Source organism: Schistocerca nitens, chromosome 6, assembly GCF_023898315.1.
Source record: "Schistocerca nitens isolate TAMUIC-IGC-003100 chromosome 6, iqSchNite1.1, whole genome shotgun sequence".
In the NCBI taxonomy this organism is placed as follows: Eukaryota; Metazoa; Arthropoda; class Insecta; order Orthoptera; family Acrididae; genus Schistocerca; species Schistocerca nitens.
This window is the reverse complement of record NC_064619.1, coordinates 244,421,632-244,434,739: the sequence shown is the minus strand read 5'-3', so window position 1 is coordinate 244,434,739 and position 13,108 is coordinate 244,421,632. Positions and strand designations below refer to the sequence as shown.

At 44.4% G+C, this 13,108-nt stretch overlaps 1 protein-coding gene and 1 pseudogene across 4 annotated transcripts in view; both read right to left on the bottom strand.

Moving 5' to 3' along the window:
• LOC126262212 (aryl hydrocarbon receptor nuclear translocator homolog) overlaps positions 1–13,108 on the bottom strand; it is a 566,087-nt gene that overhangs the window by 429,434 nt on the left and 123,545 nt on the right. The gene's annotated exons all lie outside the window — the stretch shown is intronic.
• LOC126191922 (5S ribosomal RNA) lies at positions 282–399 on the bottom strand (annotated as a pseudogene).

The window sequence follows — 13,108 nt, the reverse complement described above, 5'->3', positions numbered from 1 at the left end:
GCTGTTTGCACAACATCCTTATCCTTGAGAAAACCGATGATTTATCTCCACTATTAACAGACAGTTTAACTAAACTCCGCCCGAACAGGCCATGAAGACCCAACGATACCGACCGCTCGCCGTGTCATCCTCCGCCCATAGGCGTCACTGAATGCGGAGATGGAGGGGCATGTGGTCAACACACCGCTCTCCCGGCCGTATATCAGTAAACGAGACCGGAGCCGCTGCTTCTCAGTCAAGTAGCTTCTCAGTTTGCCTCACAAGGGCTGAGTGCACCCGTTTGCCAACAGCGCTCGGCAGACCGGATGGTCACCCATCCCAGTGCTAGCCCAGACCAACAGCGCTTAACTTCGGTGATCTGACTGGAATCGGTGTTACCACTGCGGCAAGGCCATTGGCTAACAGACAATTTACGACGTAACAAGTTACACATGATAGTGACACAAACAATCATTCAGATCTAAAACAACGCTATTTAGAATAAAACTACGTCAAATTACAAGTCTCTGGTGCTTCAGTGATATAAATAACATGTTCGACAAACTGTAGCTTCACGCTGTCGCCTATTTCGTACTATGGCCGAAAAGTATACAGCCATAACGTTAGTTGAAGAAATGGAATATCAGCGGCTGCACATCATCTTTGCCTACCTTTGGTACGTAAGAAGCTGCAGTTCGTCGTGGTATGTTTGTGGGTACTCTACAACGAATGTCCACACAATGGAGCTACAAATCCAGACGAGTGCGATGTGGTGGTTTCTTTCCTGTGATCAATTAGAATTAAACTTATTCGTCCCGAAAACCACACCGGCGCGATTGTGATTCGTAGCATGAACAACTGTCATGCTAGAAAATGGCATGTTTGGTGGATGACACGTCAGTCGTGAACCAATGCAGCTCCTTAGCAATAATACTGACGTAGCTTCTTTGGACTCGCATTTCTGAGGAACAGGAAGATTTGCGTTTCCCGTGATTTTCGTAAATGGGTTAAGGCAAATGTTGAGATGGTTCAACGGAAAAATGGGCAGGGGCGATATACTTCCCCGTCGTTTCAAAATCGGAGCGCGTGCTCAATCTCTCATGAGCTTGACACCGATACGGCGTTAAACCTCCATGACGTGGTCACCAGATACTGACAAATTCGCTCGGACAAAACAAAAACGATGTATTCAGTCGGCCGTGAGATCTTAAAACGAACTCCTCGAAACATTCGTCTTAAGTGATTTTTGGAAACAACAGAAAACTTAAACCAAGGTGGCTGGTCGGGAATTTGGGCTCCGCTTCTCTCTAATGCGAAGTCGTAATCATTGCACCACTTCTGCCAGTGTGTTGTTTGTGTCAAGCTGGCGTCTCCCGAAATACAGAATACCCTTAACATACCTAGTTGTACAGTATAATGGGCACTAACGGCGTTGTTTTGAACGAATAGGTCGTCCGATGGCGTTCTTAATGGTAACAATGATCCGAATCACTGTTCCTACACTAGCAATGTATTCCACTATCTATCAAACCACGAGACGGAGAGCTATTATTTACAGATCAGCAACAACATCCCGCTATCCGCTTTCTTGAACGTAATGTGGTTTACAAATCGTTTTCCATCTTTGATCCATTTCTCCGAAAGCCAACATGTAATCTTCGATGGGTAACACTGACATCCACATGACCGGTCAACAAAATACGCCCATAGTCAATCAAAGGCGGTTGAATAAGAAGTTTTCTCCGCATTTGTGTCTGTAACCGATTCAATGTTTTTTTTTTTATAAGAGTGAACGTGTGTGTACGTGGTGTATCAAAAAACACCGACAACTCTTAGTATCGTTTCTGTTGTCGTACGCAAGTCGCCAAAAGCTGTCGAAGGGACAGCTGCCGCAGCCAGTCTCCTGTCATCTGGTGTTGTGGGGGTTTTGGCCCAAAAATCAAGGCCACCCTCCCGCTAACTGACCTAAGCCAATACAAAGACTTGAAAATGGGAGAAAACAAATTTATCTCGTCTTCGCCTTTTCTCTAGCTCAACTGTGTATGCAGCCTCCACAGCAGAAGACATGGGTTCGATTCAAGGTACTGCCAACCATTTTTCCTTGGCGGGAGCACTGATACAGCGTGCACTTGGCATTGTGATGCCAATGAGTGACTACTTGATGAAAAAGTACTGGCTCCGCGGTTTGGAAAGTCTGAAAAACGGCTGGAAGTGTGTTGTGGAGTTCTGACCACATGCCCCTCCATACCAAATCCGTTTGACGCCACAAGGCAGAGGAAGACATGGTGGCCGGAAGACGTCCGTCGGGCCTTCAGGTCTTGAACGAGCAGCTCGTTGATTGTGTGAGCATCGTCATCCGAGGTCTGTGCACCGTAGTGAAAGGATCAACATGAAGTGGCAGCATCACACATAAAAAATTGAACTAAATATTGTTTTAATTTACAATGTCAGACACTGTACCACTAGTGTGTGTGAATGGAAAATTTGAAGGGATATGGCTGAATTACTATAATTTAATGATGTTTTCTGCGAGTGCTCAAATGTATGACCAACTCCTACTGTTATTTACAATTTTGGGGTAAGCTGTTACTTTTATTGCCAATGTCTCTCCCTTGCTCCCCCAGTATTCTAAATATCCACTTTTTAAGATAGTGATCGAAATACACATGTAAATATGAAACTTTTAATGTTAAACAATTACCACAGTGCGTTATTTAAACAAACTATCGCTACATACCAAGTTTCTGCATTATTAACATGTGATGTCATACTGTATTACTAACAATGGCATTTTCTGTAAGCACTCCAACGTATGACCATCTCCCATTGTTATTAACAAATTTGGGATAATTTGTTGCATATCGCCCATTATCTCACACTTTTCAAGGCCGACAATCTAGGATACACTTAAGTACGAGACTTTAAATGTTAAACAATATATTTCAAACCAGTACTTTGATATCCCACGTCAAACAATTAGAACATAGCGATATTTTAACAATACACCGGCATCCCTTGTTAAACAATTAGCACACTGCAACAAATATGAGCTTGCTATGGACTATGTTCGTGAGCAGCTTGTCTTTGCGCTACATCATTGTAAGACTGCCTTGAGGAGTCTGACACTACAGGATTATAGTATACTTGAAAATAACGGTGGAAAAAAATCCAGGTATGTACACATACAACACAGCTAAATTTACGCTGTAAACAAGTGGAAACAGATAGGGGCAAGCCCTTTATTCAAAACAAACAAAAAATGAGAGGTGCAATTGCGTACAGTAATGGAAATAAGTATTCATACACTAGAGCGTGGAAAAGTAAACTGCCTTTATTGACAATACGAAACCAAAAACACTAATTGGATATGCACTACAGGTATACACATTGGCCAGTCGCCAATGCAGCTATGCTGGTATATACACTCCTGGAAATGGAAAAAAGAACACATTGACACCGGTGTGTCAGACCCACCATACTTGCTCCGGACACTGCTAGAGGGCTGTACAAGCAATGATCACACGCACGGCACAGCGGACACACCAGGAACCGCGGTGTTGGCCGTCGAATGGCGCTAGCTGCGCAGCATTTGTGCACCGCCGCCGTCAGTGTCAGCCGGTTTGCCGTGGCATACGGAGCTCCATCGCAGTCTTTAACACTGGTAGCATGCCGCGACAGCGTGGACGTGAACCGTATGTGCAGTTGACGGACTTTGAGCGAGGGCGTATAGTGGGCATGCGGGAGGCCGGGTGGACGTACCGCCGAATTGCTCAACACGTGGGGCGTGAGGTCTCCACAGTACATCGATGTTGTCGCCAGTGGTCGGCGGAAGGTGCACGTGCCCGTCGACCTGGGACCGGACCGCAGCGACGCACGGATGCACGCCAAGACCGTAGGATCCTACGCAGTGCCGTAGGGGACCGCACCGCCACTTCCCAGCAAATTAGGGACACTGTTGCTCCTGGGGTATCAGCGAGGACCATTCGCAACCGTCTCCATGAAGCTGGGCTACGGTCTCGCACACCGTTAGGCCGTCTTCCGCTCACGCCCCAACATCGTGCAGCCCGCCTCCAGTGGTGTCGCGACAGGCGTGAATGGAGGGACGAATGGAGACGTGTCGTCTTCAGCGATGAGAGTCGCTTCTGCCTTGGTGCCAATGATGGTCGTATGCGTGTTTGGCGCCGTGCAGGTGAGCGCCACAATCAGGACTGCATACGACCGAGGCACACAGGGCCAACACCCGACATCATGGTGTGGGGAGCGATCTCCTACACTGGCCGTACACCACTGGTGATATTGGAGGGGACACTGAATAGTGCACGGTACATCCAAACCGTCATCGAACCCATCGTTCTACCATTCCTAGACCGGCAAGGGAACTTGCTGTTCCAACAGGACAATGCACGTCCGCATGTATCCCGTGCCACCCAACGTGCTCTAGAAGGTGTAAGTCAACTACCCTGGCCAGCAAGATCTCCGGATCTGTCACCCATTGAGCATGTTTGGGACTGGATGAAGCGTCGTCTCACGCGGTCTGCACGTCCAGCACGAACGCTGGTCCAACTGAGGCGCCAGGTGGAAATGGCATGGCAAGCCGTTCCACAGGACTACATCCAGCATCTCTACGATCGTCTCCATGGGAGAACAGCAGCCTGCATTGCTGCGAAAGGTGGATATTACACTGTACTAGTGCCGACATTGTGCATGCTCTGTTGCCTGTGTCTATGTGCCTGTGGTTCTGTCAGTGTGATCATGTGATGTATCTGACCCCAGGAATGTGTCAATAAAGTTTCCCCTTCCTGGGACAATGAATTCACGGTGTTCTTATTTCAATTTCCAGGAGTGTAGAACGAGAATGAACAAGCCTTTACAAAACAAAATATAAAAACGTCTACCAAGTTCTCTACTGCGCTGGGAATTAAGAATTCATGCACCAACAGAAAATGACACTTCTAACAAAGCCAGAACATGTTTAATACTTCGTATGCATACACTTCCGATGTATTACTTCTCGCAACCTCCGTGGCATGGAATGGACCAATTTTCTTGTAGTTTCCGTCGTGATACCTTCCCATTCTCGAAGGAGAGCCTCTTTCAGAGAGGCCTTACTACGGATGTCGTGTTTACTCAGTCGTGTTTCCAGCTCACTCCACAAGTGTTCGATGGGATTCAGGTCCGGTCTCTAAGCTGGTGTTGTGTGTGTGGAGTGTTGTAGAGCAATCACAGACGGACAACTTGCGCCGTATGTTTGGGATCATTGTCCTGTTGGAAGTAATAATTTCTAGGAAGACCCAAGGCGTCAACACTCTGTTGTAAGTTCTGTTTGAGAATGTTCATATACACAAATCTGTCCATGGTACCTTCCACAAACACTAATTTTCCGACACCGGAGGCTGACATACAGCCCCATACCATCACTCCACCACCTCCGTGCTTCACCGTGGGTTGAATGTTGTTTCGGTCGAGGTCTGTATTCTGTCTTCTTCAGACCAAGATCCTACCATCATTGTGCACGATATTAAATTTGCTTTCATCACTAAACAATACAGTATCCCAGAAGTCTGCTGTCTGGGATACATGTTGTTTCGCGAATTCCATCCGCCACTTCCTGTTCTTTTTGCTGATGTAGGGCTTTCGTCTCGGGACCCTGGCTCTGTAGCCCGAACGATTGAGAATGGTACGAACTGCCCTTGGAGTGATGTCCTTTCGGAAGTGGTCATTTACATATGCGGATAGTGCCGACGCTGTCGTTTTCGGATTTTTCTTGATGATTCTTAGTAGCATCCTGGTCTCTCTTGTTGTAAGCTTCTCTGGACGACTGCGTCGTTCACTGTTTATTACTACATGTCTGTCCTTATATCGCTTAATGATAGATTGCACAGTCGCTCGGCTTCGTCGTATGATGTTCGCAATTTCGGCATACGACTTGTGTTGAAGATATTGGGTGACAACGATGTTTCGTTCCTCAATGGTCGTTTCCTTCCCCTTGCGGCCCATTCTGCTGTTCCACGGTACCCACGTTCGACGTGCTGTTGCTTCACGGCCGCCACACGACTGCACAAGTGTGGCATGCACTCCGGGGCTGCGTCAGCCGATTGTTTGGTTGAAAATAGTCCGCTGTATGAATACATTTTGCCCTGTCGTAGACCGTGCGGAGTGTAAAATATTTTATTTTCTCAGAACAGATTCATGGCATACGGGAAGCTTCATTTCCAAGAACATGGTTATCTGACGCAACATCATCGTACTTATTCGTATCGGCGCTGTGGGTGATTTACTATCCCAACACACCATCGTAGTTTGTCAACACCTACTGTATGAATACTTTTATCCATGATTGTATGTAATCGTCTCTGTTGTCATGGGTGACTCGCCAGACAACTACCGAAGGGGGAACTGCCGCCGCCACTGTCTCGCGTTATCTGGTGACGGCGGTCAGCCCGGGTGAACTATTCTTCGCCGGGGACTGAGATAAAAACTGTGCTCAGACGGCGCACTGACCGTCCATGTCTACGAACACCCGGCATCGTCTCTCTCCTTCGCATATGAGATGCTGGCAACTCTACCCAACGGTAGACCAATGCTTTCACCTGACAGATAACGCTACTGGAGAGCGAGAGAGGCGGAGAATGGCCTCTCTTTGTCTCACCTGCAACTGCATGTGAGGCGAACAACGGTCACAAGTGCCCCACACACTTGATAGATGAGAGAGAGAGAGAGAGACAAATGAAGAATGGCTGCCCTTTGTCACACCGACCAATGCATTTGAAATGGATAACGGCCAAGATATCAGTCTGCGCCAAGAGCAACCAACCTGGAAGCATTAGAGCCTCAATAATTACGCGCCGCGTCACACCTCGGAGAATAATTGGCCAGCCGCGATAATAACAGAAACATGAGGACACACCATGCAGTTTGTCTTAAAACGATCTGATATATTTTTATTACTTGTCTTTCTAACTCCCTGAAGGTATTTCCAATAATGAGGTATTAGCAAAGTTCTATTGTACAGTAACGATTTTTTTACGCTGACTGTGCTCAAAATGTTCTAGGGAACTGGCAGTAACAATAAATTATACAATGAGCTGCTTCGTGGTGACATAATCATCAAAACTAACTACCGTGATGAAATCGTTATTTTTTTATTTTGTTTTGTATACAGCGGTAGACTATGCTCGCTGTATCTAATGAGCTGTCGAATGAAAATATCACTGATCGTGTATCACATTGCAAAACGCATCCTCATGTTGGTTCCTCGTACGTAACTTTTTTTCCAACTCCGGATGGAGCATAGTGAAACTCTTTCATTACAGACAATTCTCGGCGAATTTCGAGGTGGGGCAAGATGGTTCCCAATTGGAAGCAAAAAATAAACCTGATGCACACAGACCTTGGTAAATAGTGGTAAGCTTACAGCTCCTACTATGTGATATTTTTTACCAATCATTTTGAGTGCAGTTATTTCTCATGACCTGCTGTGTTTCTGCCTAACTAGACAAATTAATTTGCAGAGTCACATCAGACTGAGCGGTGTTTGAAGTTGTGTTGGCGTTAACTGGCACCATAACTTTTCTTTATATTTTTTGTTCCCTCGGACTACACTGCCTCTTTGCATCTTACTGTCACCGACGGCATTACATGATGCATTAAGTCAGGAACCCATGTTATGAATCACATACTGAGCTTTTTGGACATTAACGAAATTTCCTCTTGTGGACAAGAAACTAAAACGACGCCGAAAGTTAGAAGTAGACGAGGATTTCTTATTCAATGTCGCTATGCTATTTGCATAGTGTTTTGGGCGACAAGTGAACGGACACCATCTTATTATACGCCAATTCAGTCTTAGATGTCCAAAGGCCATCAGAAGAGACATTTTATTTTATGAAATTGAGCGATCGTTTCACGTGAGGAAAGAGAAAGTCAATCACTCACTGTTTGGCGCCTGACACTGGGCACTATTTTTGAGGGAGGAATTAAAAAGTAAAGAAGACCGTACGTTAACGTTCTGTATACGACAAGTGCAATTGAAGACGAAGCAAAAATCAGCTAATATACGAATCTGATATCAGATTTAGGGTATCGTATGGATATTTCATCTATCTGTTACAGGAACAGAGGCTTTAACATTAGTTATCTACATATCTCAAGGGGTACAGCTTGTGCTGAGGTTTGGACACGTCAGAAGGTGGTCATCCGTTTGGACATTCCCACAGTCACTTATTGGTTCCCCACCGACATAGCCCCAACGGGCAAGTTTATACTTGCAATATGAGACCCTAGTCCACAGCCCCTTGAGAGCCTTGAAGGATCTGTTACTTAACAGCCGCAAGTTATTCCTTCAGCTCCAAGATAGGATTTGGTGTTGCCTCCTTCCATAGCGTTTCCTCTCTTCGACGGTGACGCTGATAGTCTCTAGTCTCTGTTGTCCAAAGGGCGGTCTTTCTTGAGGGAAACAGCCTGCTGTTACTGGCACCCGTGTAGAGGTTGGCGATTATCTATCATCTGTTTCTTCTTTTCCATCTCGGCAGCTACTTGCCGCCGTATACTGGGGGGAGCTATCCTTATGAGAGGATAGTTCTTCTCTGTCGGTGTGGGCCTCAATCATCCTGGTATGGTGCGGGATGACTCATTTACGGCCACATAAACACAGGCGCGGTACACACACAGTTGCCGACAAACTGAGTGCAATGGCTATTGTTCGAAGCATTTGCGGGTCAGTTTTGGGAGAGTAGCAGTGGCCTAGCTCTTGCCCTTTCCAACTCACATGAGCTGTTCTTTTGGCTTCCTTATTCTCAGGTGTAAAATTGCATCTTTGGTGGTTTTAGTTATAGTAATCGCCCAGTATTTCCAAGCTGCTGGTTAATTTCTCCTCCACTTCCTCGAAGGTGGTTAGTTGGGAAGCCGCGGCTGTGTCATCAGCATATGTAAACTGCATGCCATTGGGATGCGTTGGCTGGTCATTTGTCCATTTAACAGCAACAGAGTTAACACATTGCCCTGAGCGAAAATGGTTCCCAGATACATTTCCCTGTACTTCGACAACTGATCGTACTGCTGGGTTTTCTTCCGATATTTACTATACGGGATTGGTTTTACACGCCATAACGATAACAAACGTCGATGGACTCACCATAAATCCAAAATGAATTAATGTTGCGCAGCTTTCGAGGTCATCACCACAATTCGGTTTACGCAACACAAGTAACCGCACAAAATAAACAGCTGGCACACGGGACTGATCTGGCAAAGATATACAATATTAGCCAGACATCGTAGGGTATAAAGAGTTCGCGCAGTAAAAACCTAATTTCAGTATAGTCGCCAATATACTGTACAACATATTGCACAACCTTCTATGTTATCGATAGCGTATCGACATTGTACAGCATCATTGCCGGTTTAGAAGCCACTTCAGGGAAGTTCGCAGACCCGATGTGGTCATGTTAAGTACGGCAAATTTGTGTACTTTTAACTCTGGAACTAATGAAGATTAGAATATAAAATTTTTATGGGTACGTTATGCATGTTATTTATGTCCACTGAAGCATAATTAAGAGATAATATAAAAAAACAGATATATATATATATATATATATATATATATATATATATATATATATATATATATATTTTAACTATGCCATTTTTTACTGTGAATATTTGTACATGCAAGCCCCTAGATTCACACCTATTCAAATCACTATTACGATGGTGCTTCAGTAGGTACAGCGTAAAACAAGTCACAAAGTTTCATGTAGCTATCATAAGTAGTTTTTGTTACACAGGTACACCAATATAAAAAACTCACTTAGAAAAATACGCGTGTAAAATGATAAAAATTCACTCATATTTTTAAATTAAGGCTCAAAAGCACCCATCAGTATAGTCCGCATGCCGGCCGGAGTGGCCAAGCAGTTCTAGGCGCTACAGTCTGGAACCGCGCACACCTATCGTCGCAGGTTCGAATCCTGCCTCGGGTATGGATGTGTGTGATGTCCTTAGGTTAGTTAGATTTAATTAGTTCTAAGTTCTAGGGACCTGATGACCTCAGAAGTTGAGTCCCATAGTGCTCAGAGGCATTTGAACCACAGTCCGCATCCTATCATCTTTACCACCCTCTGTAATGACACATTCAGATGCAGAGACATACAATACCTTAAAGGCTGCGCCAAAGATTAAATTGAGAGGGATGTAGAATGTAATCTCTGTAATGTGCATATTGGATTCTCTTTTGTTTCATACTCCAAGAAGAAGTGAAGAGACACTTTCGATTGTTACCTTGTAGAGGATGGACGTAATTTTTGGTGTGTGCGGAAAGGCAGCCATATTGTTAGTATTTATGGTTTGTGCGACGAGCAGAGCATGTCTTATTGTGTTGTGAATTAAAAATAATGAGATGTATCTAATTCTTACGAGAGTTATTTCAAGCGAAGTAGCATTGTATTCCTTGGTTTCCACCGTCTTCGTGAAGTAAACCGATGCCGACCTAGGAAGGTACACACGGTCAACAAAGAGAACATCGATGGCGACTAATGAATTAATATTGTGGCAGAATGACGAATTCTACGTCTAAGGTGAGAACTCTGAATAAATCAACAATGTCGTAGAATTCAAAAATGTAATTAATCGGAATGGTAAATTCTATTACAGGCAATTTCACGCAGCACTGAATTTGTCCGCATTCAAGCCGGTCAATACAGTCCGTAAAAAAGCCTTTCAAAAATTCTAAAGTTACAGTTCCATGTCCATAATTTTTCCTCTTTCCAAAAAAATCATAAATTTAATTTTTTATTTTATTTATTTCGCCACACCTTCTCTAAAAGCTTATTTCTTCTGGTTGACCTTGCTCCTTTGGTGGTGAACTCGGCTGCACACTACGCCTCAACGGGCCTCGACTTATTTTTCAACCCTCTTCAGAATGACAGCCTGGGGTGATGTTAAGATGAGCTAGAGCTCTAATTCTCTCCATATATTCATCATTAAATGTTAACACAGTCCCCACTAACGTCCCTTTTCAGTCTATTTAACCCTAAAAACATTTTTTGGCACTCTTATCCAGATAATATTACTGAAAAACTCTTTGGGATGTTGAGTCCGCCTTGTACCAGGTGCAGAAGTATGAAACCGAATTTCACTATAGATAGTGCTAGTGTACGGCCGTGAGACCGCGTCTGCAGCGCCTTCTGCTTCCTGTAACGGTTGACGACGAATGTCAACACACAGTAACCCAAGTTCATACATCGACATCTGTTTCAAACCCGTAAATATGTCGAGTTTTGTGCCTACGAGCTACAATTTGCGGACAGTATTGATTTTCTGTTATCACTGGAATAAAACTGCTGCAGGATCGCATCGAATGTTTGTCGAAGCTTTCGGCGAACATGCTCTTGGGAAAACGAAGTGTTTCTCGAGTGGTTAAAATATTAAAAAGTGGTCCTTTTCACGTGAGAGACGATGTGCGAGGGAAACCACCGAAGACGTTAGAAGACAACGAATTGCAGGCTTTATTGGATGAAGATGATACTCAAACTCAACAGGAACTCGCGGAACAATTGAATGTGACGCAGAAAGCCGTTTCTCTTATATTGAAAGCTATCGGAAAGCTGCAGAAAGTGGTAAGTTGGGTTCCGCATGAACTGAATGAAAGACAGCAAGCAAATCGAAAAACCATTTGTGAAATGCTGCTCGCCAGATGCAAAAGAAAGTCGTTTCTCCATCGAATAGTGACAGGTGATGAAAAATGGATATACTTTGAGAATCCTAAGCGTCGTAAATCATGAGTGAATCCAGGCAAACCATCAATATCCACTGCAAGACCAAATCCCTTAGGAAAGACGACTATGCTCTGTGTTTGGTGGGATCAGTATGCTCTGTGTTTGCTGGGATCAGAAGGGTGTTGTCTAGTATGAATTGCAAAAACCTGGTGAAACCGTCAACACTGGTCACTACCAACAGTGAATGATCAGTTTAAATCAAGCATTACGTGAAAAACGACCGGAATAAGGAAAAAGGCAACGAAAGTCATATTGCTCCATGATAACGCCCCATCACACACAGCAAAACGGGTCAGGGAAACGATCGAGGCGTTCAGTTGGGAAATACTAGGGCATGCAGCTTATGCTCCTGACTTGGCTCCATCCGATTATCATCTATTTTCATCAATGGGACACGCTCTCGCTGAACAACGATTCAATTCGTTTGAAAATGTACGAAAATGGCTCGCTGACTGGTTCACTTCAAAAGGTGAACAGTTTTTTTGGCGTGGCATTCATAGCCTGCTGGAGAGGTGAGAGAAATGTATAAATAGCAATGGAGATTAATTTGAATAAAATACATAGCAATGGAGATTAATTTGAATAAAATACTGTTTATCAGTTTCAAACCACAGACGTGTAATTATTGCAACCAAATTCCGGTTTCATACTTCTACACCTGGTAGACACTTATATTGTTAGCTTTCGGATCAGGTCTTGGTGAGGTGGGTTCTTATTAATCCGCTCGATGGCTTCAAGAACCGCTTCAGGAACAGAGTTCTTGTGTTCAAAATACACTCCCGAAACTTCAGCCACCCGAGATTTACAAAATGGTTCGGAGCACTATGGGACTTAACATCTGAGGTTATCAGTCCCCTAAGGACAAAACACACATCCATGCCCGAGGCAGGATTCGAACCTGCGACCGTAGCGGTCGCGCGGTTCCAGACTGTAGCGCCTAGAACCTCTCGGCCACCCCGGCCGGCTTCCGACATTTATACCATGATTCGGATCCATGAGAGCACAGTGAATGTATGGGTTTTTTGTCAGCTGAGAGTTGGTGAAAATTTTGAGGCCAAGTCTGCTTTCATCATATTTTCTGAATCATTTCCGGTATACTTGTTGGCCATTCCATAATACTGCTTTAGTTGACCTACTGTTTTATTAGTCAGTGAACCACTCAGTGACCTACCACCTAGCAATGTGTGGTGCGATGAGTTTGTTTTAATTTTACGAGGCGTGTGCCCATTCATTTTGTGAGTGTTCACTGAATTCCAGTTTCTTTAACTCCTCACTTTCCTATTGATTCAAATAAACTACACGTTTTAGATTCGCATATAAAGAGACGCAAGTTCGAAATTGGGTAGTTTCGG